The sequence below is a fragment of the Pistacia vera genome, unplaced genomic scaffold, assembly GCF_008641045.1.
Source record: "Pistacia vera cultivar Batoury unplaced genomic scaffold, PisVer_v2 Contig779, whole genome shotgun sequence".
Classification (NCBI taxonomy): domain Eukaryota; kingdom Viridiplantae; phylum Streptophyta; class Magnoliopsida; order Sapindales; family Anacardiaceae; genus Pistacia; species Pistacia vera.
Window position 1 is genome coordinate 27,319 of NW_022196644.1, and position 18,624 is coordinate 45,942.

The window sequence follows — 18,624 nt, forward strand, 5'->3', positions numbered from 1 at the left end:
AATCGTGTTCACCAATCACTGCGACGTGACCTGTCGGGGGCGTTTGGTTCAGGAATGTTAGATTACTGGGAATGTTGGATTACTGGAAAGTAGATTGCCTTGGAAGATTATTGGGAATCTTTAAGAAAATGTGTTTGCTTAGTTGGTGGGTATGTTATTTAATATGTTTGGTTATGGGGAATAAATGGTGGGTGTGTTATTTATTACTAAATTGTCCCCTTTATAAATATTATATAATTTATTTTAATATTATTTTGAATAATTTCTTTTAATCCCTAATATTTCAGATTTAGTTAAAACACTCTGATTATATAAACTTTAATTTATTACGAAATCACCCCACCTCTGCGCGCGCCTGTCCCACCGTAGACCACCATCGGAAGTCTCCGAAAGTCCCCATCACAACTCACCATGACCAAGGCGATATGGCCGTTTCCGGCCATATTGATGGCTGAAAAGGCCATACCAGGCCAAATCTGGCCGAAAATAGCCAGATCTATTCTGGCCATATCAGGCCAAATCTGGCGAGATATGGCCGTTAACGCCAGATCTATTTCGGCAGAATAGATGGCCGTTAAGGGCCAGGTCCTGGCTGTTAACGGCCAGATCGGGCCGATAAAGGCCAGAATAGATCTGGCCTGATACGGCCATCAATATGGCCGAAAACGGCCATTACGAAACCTCCCGAGCCTCCCACGAAACTCGTTCTTTTTTAGGACTCCAGCAAGTTTTTGGCGGCGGTCCGTGGTGTTTGGCCCTGTCAACGGTATGGCTGGTGACAGTGGTGGTAGTCCTGTAAATTGTTTTAAATATAAGGACATTATTGTCCAAAATTTTAGTTAAATAGGGTAAATTGAATAGATATTAATGAAATTTATTTTAAAATGAGCTATTGTCCAAAATTTTCATTAAGGATAAATTGTAACAAAAATGATAACCCTAGTATTCTCAGAATACCTAGAAAATGGAGGTAATCAAATTACCTCCAATATTACCAATAGTAACTACTATTGGTATTTGAAGATTACCGGAATCTTATATTATTACTTGACAACCAACATGGTAATCAAGTAATTAAGATGATATTACCCCAATAATCTGACATTACCGCGAACCAAACGGCCCCTTCATGGATTTGGCCTTACCAAGCCAGATCTGAAGCCCGTCGATCGGTTTTGGCCCAACGACGTTTGAAATTCTTATAGAAGTTTTTATTTACACTTTTAAAAAGGAGTAAACGACATGTTCCCACCCAGGTTGGGCGAATTTGCTAGTTTCCCCCCCTGGTTTCATAATGCTAGATTCCCACCCTTAAATTAATAGAAAATGTTTAATTTAATGGTTAAGGGTAAATCGGTCATTTACCCAGCATTAAATTTGAAATAAAAATAAAATTTTCAAAATAACCCTCAACATCTCAAGTTTGAAATATGACGATTGCACCCCTGTGATAGAATTGCAACTTGGCAACTCGTGGACGGCAAACGGCGAGGGGGGAGGCCAGTGGAGGGTGGGGTTTTGTTTGGGAGAGGAGGTGGGTTCGAATGGTTGTGAATGGGGTATTTACAGTGTCAAAACCTGCGGGAATCTGGCTGTAAACTTGGAGAATCGCGCGAGATTACAGGCTATTGGCTGGCAATTTGTGGGTGCATCGGGGTGGAGTGTGAGGGGTTTGGTGATTTGGCATGGGGATTCTGATGGTGTTGATGGGGAGCTGGTGATGTTGGCATCAACTAAAAAAATGGCCTAGAGCGATGGGAGTGAGAGGAAGTCGCGAAAATTGCATAATCTGGTCGCCCTGGGGCGTTGGTCAGCGAGGTGATGGGTGAGGTGCCACTCTAGTCTCCTTCGCGCCGTTGCTGTCATGGCTTTGGCCTATCTATGGTGCCGATTATGGTGACGGGGTTTGCCCGCTCGTAGGGTGTGATGGACAATTTTTCCGTCTTCTAGGGAGGTTTATGATATTTAGCCACCCACATCAAAGTAAAAGTTAAATGGCAGTTTGGTAATAACACTTTTATACTGTTCATACCTTAATGTTAATTTAAGGGTGAGAATCTGAAATTATGAAACCAGGGGAACTTGCAGATTCGTCAAACCTTGGGTGGGAACTTGCAGCTTTGCCAAACCTTGGGTGGGAACAAGTCGTTTACTCTTAAAAAGATTTTATTTAATTTAATTGTACAAAGACCATTTTGCCCCACTTATTTGAGGGTTTTTCATTCCAAACGATTGTGTACAAGGTTATGTGAGAAAGTGAAAGCATAGAGGAGGTTTGAAGGATTTATGTAACGTTTGTTATTATTTGAGGATTCTTAAACCTTGATAATAGAGATGAGTCTTTTTGGATTAAGTTATTAGTCTTCTTTTAGAATACCAATGCTTCATTAGGACAACTTTATATGGTATAACTTCTCTGACTGTGATTTCGTACTAAAAAAAATCACTGTAAATTTCTTCATCATTATCTTCTTCTTCAACATCACAGTCTATATAGTTTTTTGGGGACACATTGCTTTGAAGACCCATCGATACTCAAAGGTCAAGGCCCAAAATGAATCAAAATTGATAACTATCATGATTATCATCTAGGGTTTCAATATCTTCCATGATGAAGAAGACCGATCAAGGGTTTTTGAAGTGAAGGACTATACTCGAAATTGGTCATTTCAATTTGAAGATAAAGAATCCAAGAATGGTCATATAGGGTTTCTTTATGCGGTGACTGATGAAGATTTGAGAAGGACCAAAGTTAGGTTCTATGATTTTGATCAAAAGGGTATTAATGAGTAAGAGAAATTGCTATTGAGAATGGATCAAAGAGAACGAAAAGAAAGAACAAAAATTTCGTTTCGGGCTTGTATTTACTGAGTTAGGAATAGAATAGGAGGGATTTGAAATTTGGAAGGAACTTTTTAGGTTTTCTAAGAAGCGGGATATTTACAAAGGTTTTGAAAAGGGAGTGAGTTAAAGAGGGGTAAGCAGTTCTGAAGGGTCATTTAGGGAGGTCCCCAACTCCTCGAACTACTAGGAATTATCTGCTTATTAAGTGTTGCTATATTAATTTTGTCTGTTACAAACCATTTCCCTATATCAATATAATATCGATTATTCCATATTTGTAGTGGCTATATCTTGTGTTTTTGGACTATTTTATTGATGGATTTGTTTTGATTTCTTAGGTGTTCCATCAAAGTGGTATCATAGCCTCGTTTGGGTGATGGTTAAATTGAAAATGGAATAGAGAGTCGATGGATTAGAGAAGAAGATGGGGAAAGTGGATAAAGAAATGAGGATGTTAAGGAAGAATTGGGAGCATCAAGGGCTACCTCCTTAGCTTCAATATGGATGAGGTTGAAGGAGGAAAATGATGCTAATAAGATTGTTTGATCACGGAAACACATCCCACGTTGAGCACTCAAACAAGGCGATAGCGGCATGGTTATCAGACCAAGGAAGCAAAAAATTCAAAGGATGAAAGGAGAAGAACTTGAGTTATCGATGTTCAATGGAGTGGATCCGTACAGTTGGTTTCAAGTTTGACTGATATTTTACGTGCACACCCAAGTGTGTATAGAGATCGATGCTGACAAACCTATACTGCATCGATTTACATTTAGTTTGTTCAGCATCGTAGATGAAGTAGAAGTTCTTGAATGGAAGTCGAAGCATTGTCCAAAGTGTTACGGTTTGGCTATGTTTGTCACCCGCCAAAAAAGGCGCTAACACTTTCTGAGGGCCTTAAGGAAGCCCCTAAGGTATCCCTCATCAAGACCTCCCGGGCCTCAAAGATCTCCCTATGAGCACCAACCCCCTAATCGGAGGGTGACCTCCCAAGTGTGACCCGATACCGAACCTCCCGGGGCCTCAAGATCCACCCCATGAGTACCCAACTCCTTAACCGGCAGGATGCCATCCCATTGGTGATCGGTTATCGAGACCTCTGAGGCATCAAAGATTCCCCTCGTGAGCACCACCCTCTCTAACCCGGGAGGATGTCCCTCTAAGTGGAGACTGTTTTATCGAGGCTCGTGATCTTTTGGCCCATAAAGCCCTTAAAGGACAGCAAGGCCAATCGAGTGACGAGTCTTTTGTCGACTTCCATGAAGGGTCGTTAGCCAGGTCTTGCTATCCCCTTCGAGATGTCGAGGTGGACCTCAACTTTGACATGGAGTGGCCTATGCTTCAATTACAATCCTCTCACCACTAGATCGTCGGCACCCAAGGGTAAGAAGAGTAGAAAAAAGATGGCGATCCTAGCTTATTGTTCCTTTTCTTATTGGGGTTGTCACCAACGAAGTTTTTGGAGCATGCGTAAGTGTAGCCTTCGACTAGTTAATAGGTTTCCAAACATGGCAATTCCTGCAAAGACAAAAAACACCAAAGAAAATAAGGTAATAAAGAGCATTTAAAAAGGTGGTTGCCTCCTACCAGTGCTAAGTTTTAAGTTTTCAGCCGGACTGAATGCAAAACATAAAGTTCAAGGTGGTTGAAATGTGCGATGCTCTTACACCTCGTCATTCGCACAAGTAGGGTATCACGATTCCCAAAAGGCAATTGGAATTTAATACTTCATTTCCATAGCACAAGTCTTAAAGAACTTAGCATAGGCAAGTATGTGCTTAATACATCTAGAAGTGAAATACCAATTGGCCCTTGTCTAAATAGCTCGACCATTTCTCCATCCTAGTGATTTTTTTAAATTTGGATGCATTATGCAATTCTAGTATTGAGAAAAAGTTCTATCGGCATGTCAGATGCAAGGGATGGTTCTTTCTCCCCAACTTCCTCGTTTTCATGTCTCGGCACACCTAATTCTATGGTTGGTTCTCTTTCACTTCTTTCGGCTTAGTTCCTCTCTAAGCTCTCTTTCTCTCCAAACTTAGCATATAATTCCCTCTCAGGCCTAGCTTGTTCATGACACCCCCATTTGGTAAGGTGCACCATTGGGATTACCTACAACATGACTCGACAAATGGCCTTCCTCTCTCCTATTAACCGCTTCAGCTATTCGACCAATTTGGGTCTTTAGCTTACTAATAGATTGGGAATGTGAGTGTATTATCTGATAATGCTGGTCTAAGTCTTAACCTACATCATTGTCCTCCTTTTTTTCTTGCATGGTTTGGAGCATTTGAGCCATCATTGATTCTAGTGAACCGGCACTAAGTAGGCTGCTAGACGGGGTGGAATCCTAGGTTGGGCGGGTGGTTGGACCGTATACATGTCCCAATAATTGCCTTGCTGATTGGAAGAACTATATGCATATAATAGGAGACATTCTGAGATTTTTGCTTCCATGCAAAATTATGATGTTATGCCACTTACTATCAAATGTGTTCGAATACGGATCATCCTCTCTAGAAACCTTGTGCAACTTGCACTTGCTCCTCAAAAGTGTTGAGCTGGTTCCCTCAAATGTGTACTCAACAACTAAAAGGTCTAAAGGCATAAAAAGACATCTTGACTTGTCCAGCGTGTGTGTTGCCAAGAAGCTTGCCTTTGCATGATATGAAAGTGTCAAATTGATAGGCTAAAGACTCCAACTTGGAGTCAATATTGTCCAAGGGAGATACCTCATAATGCCACCATTCCTAGGCGACTGCCCTAGATAGAAAAAAACATAAAATATTTTGTTTTTATTCACAGATTTAGTTTTGCATATTCGATAATTTATTTTGTTTGCTGTTGTTTTAGTTTTTGTTGTGTGGATTTTTTTTTTTTTTTTTTTTTTTTGGTGATATCATATTCAGTTTTATTTTTCTTTATGTGTGCTTTTTGAATTTGCTTTTAGTTCTTTTTCTTTGAATTTTTGTGTTGTGGGGTTGGTGGACCCTTTGGTGCACTTGTTGATGAATGCTTGATAGATGTCGTGTCAACCGAATTTAGTACCCTTGGATCTAAAATAGCAGCACATAAGATGATTATAACCTTTATTCCATGCACATAAATTATGTTTTATTTTATGTATCGGAATAATATTAAAGCATCGCAAACAAACTGAAACGAAACAAATATAATCTGAATGCAAGAAACTTAACCAATGTCCAACATTCGGGCTCATTCAACTAGTCAGAATTGTAGAGAAGATCCATGAGTGTTGATCCTGATCTCGCCTACACTGTAACAGGCAACCGAAACGCTCAGCCGCTCATGTGTGTGTGCGAAGGCTAAAAAGTCAGAATTGGTGCTGGTCATGCGAAAGGAAGTAACTGACTACGAGATGATGCGAAGAAAAGCGGAAACGCCCACGATAGCCCGGAATATGAACAGTCGCAACTCGTCGGAATACGTAGTTTTCCAACAGGTCTTCCGACAAATGTTGGCGGAAATGGGATCCAAAGGTACCATGGAAAGCTCAGGTGATGGGGAGTTCGGATAGGGTCCTAGGGATGAAGTCACCAGAAGTGAGAGAAATCATGCCGGGAAGTCGAAAGCGTTCGTCGGATCAAAGTGTATGGATCTCGGCGGAAAAAGGGGAGATCGGCAACGGAAATATAGGGGAAGTTGATGAGGTGATGCACCGTACAAAGGAGCTCAATCGACCCAAAAACGTGCAAACTCCGTGGAAGTAAGAGTCCCGACGTGGAAACTGTGGTTCGTCGCCGCGTGGGATGAATGACAGTGAGAGTGGCTGGTCGACGTGAGAAGGCGAAGAGTCGTCGCCTGGAAATGAAAGGGTCTCGGTCGTGACCAACTCCGGTGATGGGTGAAGGTGCTTGGTGGCTGGCCCCTGGTCTACGACCTTTGGGTTTCTTTTTATAGAATGGCAACTATCAATTTAGTCCCTACACAAATAAAAAGTGACAAAATCAACCGCAAGTGTTTATGACAATTTGACCCCTGAATAGCATAAATGAGACAAAACCAACTCTAATCCATAAACCACAATTAATATCAACTTACACAATTTTTAAATTCATTTGAAATATGTTAAATTCATAAGAAAACATTAGGATGCGATTTTTCGTTAATAAATTTATAAATTCTTTAATTCCTCAATATGATTTCATTTTAATCGCACGTATGGTTTTTTTATCACCAAAATAGAGTCACTCTCATGACTCTAACAACGTTACTTTGTAGCCTCTTTTTTTACTTTAAGTTTACTTACCAATATATATATATACACAAAAAGCAACAGGCATCAAAAACGCATGCTAATGAATTTATTTTAATGATACCGTTTTTAACTTAAACTTCGCCATTTTCTTATAATTACGTGTTTTGTAGCTGTATGGCACACAGTTTGAATAAATATTTCAAACATGCATGTTTAATATAATGTGTCATGCACCAAATCCTTATTATTAACACCACTTTGCTTAGTAAACAAGCAAAATTTTGATTTTAATCCTTTTTTAACATGTCAAAACCGATTTTAAGACTCCACCATTAATTTATTTCTTTATTTAACAGTGACAGTGCAATTATAGACTGGACTCTGATTATAGATGATATGTTAATGATTTATAATTTAAAATTATTTTCACAATCAATTGCTGTCCCCAACTTACAATTTATTATCTTCAAGGTTTACCATGAATTATGTGATTAGAAATTCACTAAATTCATGAGTACTTTATCACTTAGATTTCTTAAAAAACATACCCATAAAATTAAGAAATAATTATATATGACAAAGGTAAAAATCCAACTATAAGGAAACTTCCAGGTTGGTTTCTACACAAAATTATGCATTGATTTATAAAGATCATAATATTATATTTACGAAAAATCCACATATAAAATGAGATAATAAAAAATAATGGAAAAAAAATAAAAGCTAAATTTATATATTTATTTTTATCATATTTTTATACTAGAATTTATAAGATTTATTTGTAAATTGTTGTATAATTTGAAAGAGAGAGAAAATTACGGAATCAAAACTTAAAAGCTGAGAATTGCTAGCATGCATGAGTCACGTGCCAGGTATACACATAGGCAGTCAGCATGTCTTGACTCTTTCGACTTACTAGGGCATAAAAAGTCAACAAAAGTTATAATGCATGGCGGTGGCAGATGCCTCTTTCATTGCACGTGGCGATCCCAACTCAACACGTGCGCCTTCCTGCTCTCTGCTATCTCCGAGGATGCGTATGAAATGACGTTATTAACAAAAGGCAAGCCCTACCTCTTACTATAAAACTAACCACTGTCGCTGCATTTCATTCTCCTTTCATTTTATTATTCGAATTATGGGTCAGTTTTGTAATTGCATTCAAGGGTTAAAGCCGGCTTTGATGATGTTGTTTTCAGATTGTATTTGCTGTGAAATGTTTTATACAAATTAGCGGCTAGAAGAATGAGTTTGAGTATTATGCTGCTTATCGACTGATTTTCGCCACGGCTTTCATGATCCCTCTTGCTTTCTTTCTTGAAAGGTTTGCTCTTTTCCTTTTCCATATTCTTTCTTTAATCTTATTTCAGATATCAGAAATGTCAGTTAAATTCTATATATCTCTAAACATTCTTTTGTCTTTCATTTTTACTGTCTTTTTTCTGGGTCAGCGTTGTCTTCATAGTGATTTCTCTACTGCCTTGGAAGTTACCTCACTTTGTCCTCCATTTCGTTTGGAACTTTCAGAGAAAACAAAGTTGTTACCAAAAGAAATTAATATTATTGAAATCACGAAAGAGAATTACCAGACTACTACTATAATTTTATTAAAAATAAAAATTAAAAGAGAGTAAAGGTTTTATAGATATTTGAATGTAATATGCTCTTTTATTAGTTATTATTTTATTTTTTTGCAGGAAAAGCAGACCAAAACTGAACTGGAAGATACTGTTTCAAGCATTTCTTTGTGGGTTATTTGGGTAAGTTGATGTGCATTTCAAAATTGTTGCCAATTTAGGAAGTGCACTAATGCACAATATGTGCTTTATTCATATAATTCTCGACACGTGTGGTAGTAGAGAAACAGGCAACTAGCTGTATATCGCACCGTCCTGTTTTATATGCATGGCCATGAAAAACGTGACATTTTTCACATAATTACTGTACTTGAATGCAGGGGATCATTAACTCAAAATTGTACCTGGAGAGTTTGGCCTTAACATCTGCAACTTTTGTTTCAGCCATGGTAATCTCATTCCAGCATTACCTTCTTTTGGCCGTTTCATTCAGGTTAAAAAATAGAAATTAAGATACATTGAAATATTTAATTGATAACTTTAATATTGATTTTGATATGGTGATGACAGATTAGAGAGGTGGGAATACGAACAAAGGCTGGAATGGCAAAAGTGTTGGGAACATTTTTAGGAATAAGTGGAGCGATGCTCCTCACATTCTACAAAGGAATTGAGATTAATCTTTTCTCAACAAATGTCAACCTTCTTCATCATGGAGCCCAATTTCACATCTCCGCTGCAGACCCTAAGCCCTTATTGGCTTCTTGTTGGCCATTGCCAGTTGCCTCTCCTTTGCCCTGTGGTTGATTATTCAGGTACCTTTTTCAATTAAATAAAAGAATTACAGCCTGTAGCGATGCCCAATGATCGTCGTAAAAGCCTGCTGTTTTCGCCTTACTGTAAAATTACTCGCGGGCCATTGGTAGTGCAAAGATTATTATTATTATTTTTTTAATTTTCTTAAATATATATTTTTTTATTTTGCAGGCTAGATGATGAAAATACCCATGTCAATATTCCAGCACGGCATTGATGTGTGTGATGGGAGCAATCCAAGCTGCATTTTTTGCCCTATGCAAGGAAAAAGACTGGAGCCAGTGAAGTTGGGCTGGGATTTTAAGTTATTCACTTAGCTTACTCGGTAAGTTCCATTAATAATCCACTTTATTGCACCATTTTTTGTGTCATTAATCCTATTTACTTTGTGACAAGTTCATTGTAACATTTATTCATTGGGTAATTTGTGCTGCAGGAATTGTGGCTTCTGGTTTTGGTGACCTTGGTATCTTGGTGTGTGCGAATGAGGGACCTCTATTTGCATCCTCTTTATCCTTATGCTTGTGGTGTAGCCTTTATTGTTCTTTAATACTCATGAGAAGCTCCACTTGGGCAGTAAAAATCAAATTAGTATTTAATTTTTTCTAAGATATAACGACCCTTAAAATATGGTGAAATTTAAGAATTTTGTTTCGTATTTCAGCATACTAGGTGCAACTTGATCTGTGTGGGCTTTACGCGGTGCTATGGGGTAAAGGAAAGGAATGAAGAAAAGAACTCTATTAGTGCCAATTGAAGGTTTTGGAGAATCTAAATTATTGATATTGTTATCACTCCAAATTGACCAAACTTGTATACTAGTAACATGGTTAGGAAATGAAGGCAAAGAAGAAAATAACATAGTTGAGATAGAGGTAATGGAGGTATATTTCCAAGAGAAAAGAAGAAAGCGTTCAAGGGGTAATGGTATTTGATGGAGATATATCAATAAGGAATTAAATTTCTACGCATGCTGAAAAAATGCAATGTTGTATTTATAGTAATCAGACTGCCTATACAACATTCCACTTACCAACTAAGTGTTTGTTTTCGCAAAAAATTAATATAACTCTCATCAAAGTTTGTACTTAAAATGTCTCATCACATTGTTTTGTTTGTTCTTACTTTATTATTTGTTACTTTTCGCTATATTACTGATTGAGTATATATTATTAAAAATCAGAGTAAAGGCATAGCTACCACCAATGTTTTAAAACCCAACCGGGTGACCGCAAAGTTTTGGGTCCCGGGTACAGTTAACCGGTTGACGCGTCAAACCGTTATAAAACTTTAAAATTCAGAAATACACCCCTATAATATGTTAATCCTATATGTTTGAAATTTAGCAACAAACCAAATAAATCGGCCAGTGATTGTGTCGGCAGACACCCAGATCAACCCAATCTCCCTTGAGCCATTCCCTTAAAATACCCAAGATCTGGTCGAATAAGTTGATTTTGGCCAGATCTCACCGACCCGCTCGGCGTCGCATTCCGGCCAATCTCGTCGACAATCCTCCCATCACCCATAATCTCCCCCTCTTGCTCTCACCAGAACCCACCTACCTCACCTCACCCCACCCCCGTTACCTCGCCAATCGCCAAAAGCCGGTTGTTGCCGCCTCATTTTGTTGATTTTCTCAATTTACTCACTGAAACAACTCTCACCACCACCATCACCTCACTTTCTCTTCAAAAGCCCCAACCCCGGCCGTCAATGTGTCACCCGATCATCCTCCCAAATCTAGGGTTTTGGTGAATAGGAAAAATATAACCCGCCCGTTGAAGCTTCTGGTCCGGTTAAATCGGCCGGGCCGGGTCGGGTTTTAAAACATTGGCTATCACTCTCTGAATGAGAGTAAACTGGCAGTCAAATAAACAATGGGAAAACAAATTAACTTCTACAAAATTATCCATTAGATTAATCGGTATTGTCATATATTGTGGTTTTCCTTCTCAAAATATCACCATCATATCAAACCATCCTTTTAACAGGTGGTTAAAAAAATAATTACTTTTATGGTTAATTCTAATTGGATGGTTAACAATAGTAGTATGATGATTTTATATCCATATAGTATCATAGTGGTTAGATTGTCCCAGGTGAAATTAACATCGTTAAATTTTATTATTGGAATCATGAAATTTTCAATATAAATTAGGAAAATTTTCCTTGGGTTATGTAAGGAACAAGTATGGATTACCATCTATTTGGCTAGAAATCACCTATTTATATTTTACAATTAAATAATATAAAAGCAAATACTACTTGTTATCTTTGATTTTGTATTTTGTGAATCACCAGTTAATATTGACCTTTGACTGGCACGTTAAAACCTTTAGGACGTCCCACACAAAAAATGATATTGCAAGATGTCTCTCCTCAGGTTACCTTTTATCCTAAAATTAGAATAATTAATAGTTAATCCTGTCATGTAAAATTTCCTTTGAGGTGTTGGGCACCTAGTGAAACTGTGAACTAACTAATTTTCTTAGGCTAAGACTAGGGTTAGTCTATTTATGGATCTATGATCAATCTTTTACTCTTTGGTCAGTGAATTATTTTTCTAATGATTAGTTTATATTATGTGCTTAATGCTATTAGGAACTTGATCAATTTCTGATAGAATTGTTTTGTTTGATTGAGACCGAGAGGAGATATCACATGAGTGCTCTAGTAATATAGGCCATGGATTAATTGGATATAGAGATATATGAATTGATACATGCAATAGTCATAGGCAGGATTAACTTGTGCTAAAAGTTAGATGATTTCACAAAGCTTAATGCTCGTCTATTTCATTAAATCTATATAGAGATATCTAGGTTGTGAAATAGAAGTAGAATTCATATTGCTTGAGAAAGAATATTGGTTAACCTAGGAAATCCTGTCACATTAATTAAATAAATTCATTGACCGTAGTAAATTGAGGGGTGCAGAGAAGTTATAGATGAGCCTGAAGTCTTAGCTGTTTTCTTTCATTGAATTCTTAATTTTAGTTTTATTGCAATTCGTTTCCAATATTTCAGATTTTAATATTTTCAGTTTTAAAGATCACAATTCCAAGTTTTGATTATCTAGATAAAGTTAACACTAATTAATATTTCAGTACTTGTTTACGCAATCCCTTGGGTATGATAACCTGTATTTTATTATACTATATTACTTGAGACTAGTGCACTTGCTAGTAGTTGTTGCAAACGACACAACACTGAGCAAAAGGAGCTGGAGGAGTGAATCATTCTTTCAAAGCTGTTGTCGAAGTGATTAACATCTAAGATCTTTGCCGTTGACGTTAGTCGTTGGCTCTGACACCATGTGAACTTAACAAATTGAGAGGATTTGATTTAGGGATTTAAACATGAAAAGAAGATTCTCTATTGATTGAATTGAATGACGAAAATACAGAGAAAGTTTTCTTTATATACAGTTTCGTTTAGCTGCAATTTGGTAAAGTAAAACAGTAGCTGCTGCTTAAAGTAGAAGAAGGAAACTACTTGAGTCTTCAAAACGACATCACTTTGATCAAATTACAAGCAGCCCTTCATACTCTAATTTCTGACCCTTTGGTCCTTACGGGTCTGACATTTTGGTAGAGTACGGCGGGGTCTTTGGCCTTCTTCTTGACTTGGCAGGAACTGATCCTTTCCACTGTAAAGATAAACAGTAAACTGAAGAAATTTTATTTAAAAAAAAAAAAAAAAAAAAAACGCTGAAAAAGTGCCGCTACCCAATAAATTAAAAAATGGCATCTATATCATTCAAATATATAAACTAAAATAACAGTTATTGGTTCTCTCTGTTTTTCTCCTCTTTCTAGTTCTTTTCTCTCAGTTTTTCTTTTCTGCTTCATAAACAATTATTACTATTAAGATATATATTCCCTAATCATCACATAAAGTAACAGGATTATGCGAAAGAGTATAGACCTGCAAAGTATCAGTGTTGGAGCTTCCACTGCTTGGAGACGTGCGTTGGCATATGCAGCAGCTGATTTAATCAACTCTAGCTTCCAGAGGAGTGTTTCTTTAGGCAAGATATCAGCCAGAACCTGTGACCTGAATCATCGATTATTTTTTCACAAAATTGAAAGGACTAACAAGAAGAATAAAATGTGAATAACAACAGGAAATAATAAACAATCAACAAAAGGGCAAGAATCTCTATACAACTCAAATTTTAAACATACTCTATTTTTTGACAACAACATCCAATGTAACTCATAGTACATCAAAATCACAGGCATAATAAAATGCAACAAGTTGTGTAGACGCAAAATATTTCAATGTCAATTAACAATTCTGTCATAATCTTATGCATATGTCACAAGTTATCCAGAGTTCTCTCATCTGTCCATCCATTTTAAAAGAGTTTAACCATACCGAGATGTGAGATGACATTGCAGCAATATCCTTGGATAGCTTTTCAAGTGTTGGCTGCCGAGATAGTCCTTTAATCACATTATGCACAGCCATCTTCAAAGGATCACCTGAATGTACGGGTGGCATATAATGTCGGTATCAATCGAAATATATCATATGGGCAATAATGTAGCCAATAGCTCTTTATATAGTAAGACACCATTTTTTTCAAAAAGGAATTCACCACAATTTGTTTCTGATAGCAAATTTAATCAGAATGGAATGGAAACAATGTTAGCAGTAAACAATCAGATTTTACAACAGTATTAACTATTAGAAAGATTTTTAAAAGGCTTTTATCTAAAAGTAATACTACACATACAACATTTTCATAAAATATTTCTCATACAACATGATGTGGTAAAACATGATTGTGTGAAAGTTTATTTTTAATTTAAAATTAATCAATCATCTTTTACCATATCATGTTGTATAAAAAATATTTTATAAAAATATTGTATGTATAGTATTATACTTTATCTAAACTATAAGCACTGTACCCAAATCTATTTTTTTTTCTAACAATTAATAATTTACATATGTTGAAGTACATGTTAATAATATCTCATTTTAGGTTTGAGTAAAAACAAGTATAAATGTCAACTATATAACTGGAGAGGCTTGCAAGGATAATAGAAAAACAAACCTGTCATTAAGCTCAGCATAGAAGAAAGGCTAAGAGTTATTTTATAGTTCTAGAACGTTTCGGACCTTGAAACTTCAAGGAGATTGATGTTAATTACCATACTTGAAATAAAGTTTTATATAAAAAAAATAAATACCATTTTTATATATAAAACTCATACCATTTTTATATAAAATGATTATGACTCATATGCATAAATATAAGTTTGGACTTTAATTTTTAAGTGAAATAATAAAGCATAAGACTACCTAAAGAGTAATTACAACTAATTTAAAAATTCAGAAAAAAAAATGTGATCACAAAGGATTTTGGGTTTTAAAAGGAATCCCACACCATATTGAGATTCTGTAAAGTGTAGACGACATGAATTAATGGATAGTATGTAGTAACATTGGGCACAGACACGGAGTCGGTGCCTGACCCCAAAAAAAAAAAAAAAAAAAAAAAAAAAAAAAAAAATCACCTCAAAATCACATTAATTTAAAAAAAAAAAAAAAAAAATTAATGGATGGTATCAAATGATTGACAAAAGTAAATATGAACTAATGAGAGAAAGTGATAAGTTTGTCAATCCTGGGTTGGACAAAATTAGAACAAGATCAATATCGGGATTTCGGGCTGCAACAACTAGTGCTAGGCACGCTCCAAGAGATTCTCCAACAATATATATGGATCTATTAGGTGAATGCTTATTTTCTGTACGTACGATTGTTTCAATCATTCATCACGTAAATTGAAGGATGTTGATGTAAATTTAGACACATGGTGCATGATTCCATATGATAGGCCATAGAAGCATGCTTCTATTATTTACGTACTTCAATCTATCAACAAAATACTTCAACCTTGTTTTTGTTTCCAAGCTTAAACTTGAATGTGTTTGATAATTCGATAGATTTCATGTGATTATTCAAATCTCATAAACATTTTGATGCTATTTAAACTGATTACTGAATAATTGAAATTATTTATTTTTAAAATAATAGACAAAAAAGAGGGATTTTGATCAATTATGGGGCATGTTCCATAGATTATTTGAACAATGTTATTTTTAAAAAGTATTTTAAATTGAATTGATTTGGATTAAATCGAATATGATCAGATTCTAAAAATGTGTTTGGTAAAATATCTGAAAATTATATCAAAGTTTGATAAAATGTTGGAATAATTGTTTAGTACATTTTTTGAAAAAGGCTTTTTAAAACAGAATAGTTGTTTGATACATTTTTTGAAAATATTTATTATTATTGTTTTAACTCTCTACATTTGTTAATTTAGTTAAACATTCCTACAATAAAATTTTAAAAATTAGCTAAAGTACCTCAGTCACCCAAGAGGACAATTGGCTACTGGACGACAGTCGGTCGTCAAAGAAAATAACGTATGACAGACTGGATCTGGTCGACCGTGTGTCGATATGACTATTTTTGGCAGAATAGTCAGATTTTACATGAATTTTGTGTAATTTTTGCCTGCTTGTATGACTCAGTTGTAAATATATCATTATTCTTATAAGTAACATAAGGGAGAGATGGATATTGTAAGTTTGTATCATCATTAATCAATCATAAATATATATTCTTCTATTTAAAATAAATTCAACGCTTAATTGGCTCCTTTAATCCCATGTTTACATGCATGACAATGGTGATGTGTTAATTTGTAGACTGAAAAAGCATATAATTACGTACAATAACAGGATATAAATTTATTATAGAACTAAAACCTATGCGAAAACTAGTACAACTTTGGAAGTGCAATTAAATATAATTATTCAATTCCCTTGAGCTTTTTTACCTTCAATCGTTGAGATAGATTCAGTTGGGGAGTTGACACTAAAGAGGCTGGCGAATCTCCAGGAGTTCTATTATCATTCAATGGAAATCCTTTAATCATATCAACATCTCTTCCTTCATTCATCATCACCATGTTACATGGATTTTTTTATATATATTGTCACTGCACATCACAATAATTCCAAGTTTCCATTAATTTATATAATATGACCTTCTTCAACAAATTAAAATTTCCCAAACAATGTATAAAATTAGTTAGTACCTGCCAAAAACAACCCATGTAGCACGAAGGCTGATGATTCTCTCAACAACCAGTAGTCGTGGAGGATATCCCATTACTACTTCCTTTTGCGGCAGAACCCCATATTTTTTGCAGAGGTCCATGACAGCTTGAAGCTTTAGATATTTTGCATCGCTTTTCCATTCACTTTATCTTTTGCAATACTAAGGTCTTCCGGTTCCAGCATCCAAACATCCCTCCATGTCTTTGAAGATACTAGAGATTATTATAATTAGTTAGTTAATATATTTTTAATTGATATTGGAAATATATATATATAAATTGAAGACGTACGGGGAAAGTTAAGCCATGGCATGAGACCCAAGAGAGTGACAGTAGAACCGGTAGGCATAATATTGTGGAGTTCCCATTCAAGAGGTTCCATGGTGAAATCTTTAAGCCCATCCATTACAATCACCACATGTTTACCGATGTTTGTAGCTGAGCCAGCAGGTGACTCGCCCGCCCTGATCTCATCATCATCATCTCCTGCTGATGATCTGTCGCTTCCATCAAAAGGCCCTGCCTTTGTTGAGTAATAGTTACAAACCATTTTTCCAGCTAGCTGATTCTATATATTTTGCCAATACAAAAATATTCAGTTTAATGTAAGAAGAAATATTTATGAGAGGTAAGGGAAGGCATTTGTGTAGATGGGAGTCGGAATTTGTCTTGTGGGGAAAAGAAAAATAAAGTTCTGGCAAAACAAAGTATGAGCAAAGTGTTTTTGAAATAACTAAGCTTTTTCTGAGGAATTAATACAACATCTGATTTGACATATATCTATAGCCAATGCAAGTGCAGAGTGATGTACAATGAAGCCAAGTTTGAGACTTTGATTCAATTACTATGCCAAGATTATGCTCGGCTTAAAATTTTATAGTGAATGTATCTATCAAAGGAATTGTCTCGTTACTGCAGAATGTATCGTAGCAGGTCAGATTATCTAAAACACTAACGCCATGCAATTCATTTTATGTTGCCATTTAACTGTTTGGATTAGTTTTTCTAGTTCCCATATCATTAATGGTTTATAAGCTTTTGATGTATCTCAACTAAATAGTAAGTATATCCTTTATTATTATTATTATTATTTCAAAGGAAGAACAAAATAGACATATACAATTTAGCATTTGATAGCCAATATTTTTTTAACATTTCTTAAAAACTCATAGGTTTCAGAATATTAAAATGAAGGCTTATTTTCAAAAACCTCCCCTAAGGTTTAAGTCATTTTCAAATTAATAACAAATGTATCAGATTTCATCAAAAACCTCTCTTATGGTTTATACAATCCTCAAATACTCCCCTAGATGCCGTTTTCTAACGAAGATCTTGGACTGCAAAGATGAAATGTTCATTATGCCCATATAAAAAAATTAAACTAAAACAAGTAAACGACTTTTTCCCACCCAAATAATGGCTTAATGATACTTTTTCACCAACAAATTTTTAAAATACCACTTTACTACCCAAATTTATATTCCATTTTTTATTTTGGTATCTTTGCGACCCCACACCACCACTATTATCTTCCCCGATCATCACTCACCAAAACCCCTCAAACCCTACTCTCGTCGACCCTGCCAATCTCTAGCAATCGAGTGATTAGGGTTTGCGTAGCTGCCCCTCCCAAGTCAAATTTCAATCAAGTTCAACCACTAAATCCAACCTTCTACCACCAAAAGATTCATCAACCTCCCCTCTTTAAAAGTCCTAATAGTTTGGATTGAGTTTGCTTTCTGTTCACCGCCGGAATATAAATTTGGATAGTAAAATGATATTTTAAAAATCTATTAGTGGAAAATTATCATTAAGCCATTATTTGGGTGGGAAAAAGTCATTAACTCAAACTATAACCATAAAAAAAAAAAAAAACTAAAATAAAAAAAAAAAAAAAAAAAAAAAAAAAGGTGCCAACAGTCAACTTGACAACGAAACCTTGTTGGATTAGATCTGGCCAAGCCTAGCCAATGGCCAAATCGGTGGCAGGCATGGCTTGATTTGGCCACACAAGGCCGAATC